This window comes from Chaetura pelagica, unplaced genomic scaffold, assembly GCF_000747805.2.
Source record: "Chaetura pelagica isolate M959 unplaced genomic scaffold, ChaPel_1.0 scaffold856, whole genome shotgun sequence".
NCBI classification, from domain to species: Eukaryota; Metazoa; Chordata; class Aves; order Apodiformes; family Apodidae; genus Chaetura; species Chaetura pelagica.
Genome location: NW_009953790.1, coordinates 2,647 through 6,546, shown reverse-complemented (window position 1 = coordinate 6,546; position 3,900 = coordinate 2,647).

The window sequence follows — 3,900 nt, the reverse complement described above, 5'->3', positions numbered from 1 at the left end:
TCCCCTCACTGCCCCCCAGCCCCTCCTCTCTGCCCCCCTGCTCCCCTCACTGCCCCCCAGCCCCTCCTCTCTGCCCCCCAGCCCCTCCTCACTGCCCCCTTGCACCCAAAATACTTCCCAGCTTTCTGCTGGCTTTGTTGCTGGCACCAGGAGCAGCTTTGTTGGGCACCTCCAGCCCTGCCAGGTAAGGAGGGATGGGTGCACCTCTGGGCAGGCTTCCCCCTCCAAACAGAGTTTGTCCTTGGGCTGGAAGCAGTCAAACCTGCTTTGGAGGCAGCTAGAGGTGAGTCTGGACACCTCAGCTGAGGGAATTCCATGGGAGAGGCATCTTTGTTCCCAGAGGGGCTAAATGCAGTGCTGAGCTTTGGGGTGGGACATGTGGGTTGGAAGAGGGAAGCAAGGCAGGGCACAGCAAGTGACCTTCCTGGGTGGCTGCTGAGAAGGAGGGTTGGTTTGGGGGCTGGTTGGAGGTGGCCATGGGCAGCTTCTCCTTGGGGAAAAAGGGAGAAAAGAAACAGGTTAAGGGGATAACTGGGGAAACTGGGTGGTGGTGATGGTGGTGGTATCTCAGAGATGTGCTCCTATTTGGGGTGTCCCCAGCCTGGACTGAGGAGATGTGGTCTTTCTCAGCAGCACTGGGGAGCAGCAGAAGGTGGCAAAGAGACTTGGATACCACAGGGAGTTGGGGAAGAAAAGGAAGAGCAGCCAGGGCAGCACTTGGAAGAAAGAGAAGCTGCTCCAGGCTGGTTTTCTCCACCTTAAGGCCAGGTTGGCTTCAAGCCCTGTAATTTACTTTTCAGAGAGGACCATTAGAAGTGAACTCCAAGCTGCACGAGACCTGTGGCTTCCCTTTCTTTCTGTCTTTCCTTCTTGTTTCATTTCATCCTTGTTCTTTTCTTTCTTCCAAGGCAACAGGAGTTTGTTCCCTGCCAACCTGCTGGTCCCACATGTGGAGCAGTGACCTCCGAGCAGTTAATGGTTCACCTGAGAGACTCACAAATCCCTCACAGGGGGTGGAGTGATGGAACCTTGAACTCCTGATCAGCCACTAAGCAGCAGCCTGTGACATGTCCTGCCCATGCAGGTCCTGGAGAATCCCAGGACTAACCAGATGAGCCTTAAGGTCCCTTCCTACTCAAACCATTCTGCTGTGTCTAGTTCTGCAGCCCCCAACACAAGGAGGACATGAAGCTCCTGGAGAGAGTCCAGAGGAGGCCACAGAGATGATGGGAGGGCTGGAGCAGCTCTGCTCTGGAGCCAGGCTGGGAGAGTTGGGGTGTTCAGCCTGGAGAAGAGAAGGCTCCAGGGAGACCTTAGAGCAGCTTCCAGTGCCTGAAGGGGCTCCAGGAAAGCTGGGGAGGGACTTGGGACAAGGGCAGGGAGGGAGAGGACAAGGGGGAAGGGATTAAAACTGGAAGAGGGAGATTGAGGTGAGACATGAGGAGGAAATTGTTTGGTGTGAGGGTGGTGAGAGCCTGGCCCAGGTTGCCCAGGGAAGCTGTGGCTGCCCCATCCCTGGCAGTGTTGAAGGGCAGGTTGGATGGGGCTTGGAGCAACCTGGGCTGGTGGGAGGTGTCCCTGCCCATGCAGGGGGGTTGGATCTAGATGATCTTTAAGATCCCTTCCAACCCAAACCACTCCATGATTCTATGAAGGCCATCCCCTCACACAGCAGCCCCCAGCAGACCATCACATCCAGACCTCCCCCCAGATATTTCCAGGACACCTCTACAAAGGTCCATGCCACACAAAGCAAGGTCCTGGCCCACTCCAATGGCCTTTACCATCCTGAATTGGAAAATTCCAAGTAAGAAGGGGTAGTTCTGCTGCTCATCACTGCACATGGTGCTCCAAGAAGGGAAACTTCAACCTTGCCAACCTGTGCTGGGTCAAATGGGATCCTGGGGTGCATCAGGAGGAGTGTGTCCAGCAGGTCTAGGGAGGTTCTCCTCCCCTCTGCTCAGCCCTGGTGAGACCTCACTTGGAGTGTTGTGTCCAGTTCTGGGCTCCCCAGTTCCAGAGGGACAGGGATCTACTGGAGAGAGTCCAACAGAGCCTATGAGGATGATGGAGGAACTGGAACATCTGAGAGACCTGGGGCTGCTCAGTCTGGAGAGGAGAAGACTGAGGGGGGATCTAATGAATGCCTCTCAATACATGAGGGCAGCAAGAAGGCAGGACAAGCTCTTGTCACTTGTGCCCTGGGACAGGACGAGGGGGAGTGGATTCAAACTGGAGCCCAGGAAGTTCCACCTCAACATGAGGAAGAACTTCTTTGCTGTGAGGGTGACAGAGCCCTGGGACAGGCTGCCCAGAGAGGTGGTGGAGTCTCCTTCTCTGGAGCCTTTCCAGCCCTGTCTGGATGCCTTTCTGAGTGACCTGCCCTGGTTTTGGTCCTGCTCTGGCAGGGGGGTTGGACTGGATGATCTCTGGAGGTCCCTTCCAACCCCTGACGTGATTAAAACCCCCCTGTGATTGAAAGTCAATATATGGAGTTCAATGTTGGCCTAACCAGCCCATTTCAGATCCTGGGGAGGTTTGGGTGACCCCTTTGGAACCATCAATTCCACTTCCACGGGGTGAACACCTGGCACATCCTAAGAGCTGAAGACAACCCTCAAAAATACCCTTCCTGTTGCTCTAGCCAACAAATCCTGCAGCCAAACCAGGCAGAATGACACACTGGTACCAAGAGTTGAGTGACAAAAAAGGATCTGGGAACCCTTACTCCTGGTAGCCCCATTTCAGGGGGGTCCTCCCCACCTCCTGGCTGGAACCTTGATAAAGATGGGGAGGTTCAGAACCTGCAAACAAGCCCTGCAGGTCACACCCCAAATCTTTTAGGACTTGGACTCGGCTCATCTGACAGCTCAAAACCCTGGTGGGTAATGATGTGAAGGGGATAAAAAAACCTAAAGGAAAGGGAAAAAAGGGAAGGAATTTTTGCCCGCAAAGGGCTGGAAAAGCTCTGGGAAGTTGTGTTGGGGAAGATCAAGTGAAGCACAAAATGTTAACAAGGCCAAAATCTGATCTAAATGATGAGGCAAGAGAAGACACCAACCAGAAAAGATCCATTCCTTGAATGCAGAAAGGAAATACAGCCAAGTTCTTCTCACCAGCAGCCTCCCTGTGACCCAAAAGGAGGTGAATGCTGGTTTGATGTGGTGAAGGCTGTGAAACCAGGAGGTGAGGGACAACCTGCTACTCACCTCCACATGTGGAACACCCTGACTTGCTGAGCCTGGTGCTTCCTTTTTTTGGATAACGGGGGTTGAAAGAGCCCCAGCACATTTTGGGTGTCCCCCTGGAGCTCTTCTCCACCTTCCTGTTTGACACAGTGGACCTGCCCAGCACCCAAGTGGCCGTGCAGGCTGTGGTGGCTCTTCTGGAGGACCAGGGCTGGAACCTGATCATCAACAAGGCTGGGGCAGCTCTCAGGCCATGCTGCTCTCCCTGGCCTGGCAGGAGATGCCACCAATGTGGTTGGGCTGCTCCAAGTTGCCAGGTTGTGGACCTGTTTCTCCTTCTTGGTGAGATGTTCCCCATGGGAAAAGGTGCCCTCAGCTGGGTGGGTTCTCACTCTCTGGAGCCAGACAGACTGATGGGGGTCTCCTCTGTCCAACCAGAGGAGTAGGGAGGCAAATCAGCCCCAGTATCTCCCATGCTTTGCTTCTCCACACCTGGAGCTCCTGCCTGCCCAGGGCTGGCCCTGCCAGCTCGCTCCTTCCCTGAGGAAGGGAAAGGCTGGAGCTTGTCCATCCTTGGGGCATCCTCCCCATCTCCTGCCCTTCTGCTGGGGAGATCTGTCCAGCTGCTGTGACATGGTCTGTGACAGAGACCTCCAGGATGATCCTGAAGCTCGGGGCTTGTCACTGGGGGTCTTTGCCTCAGGAATTCCTG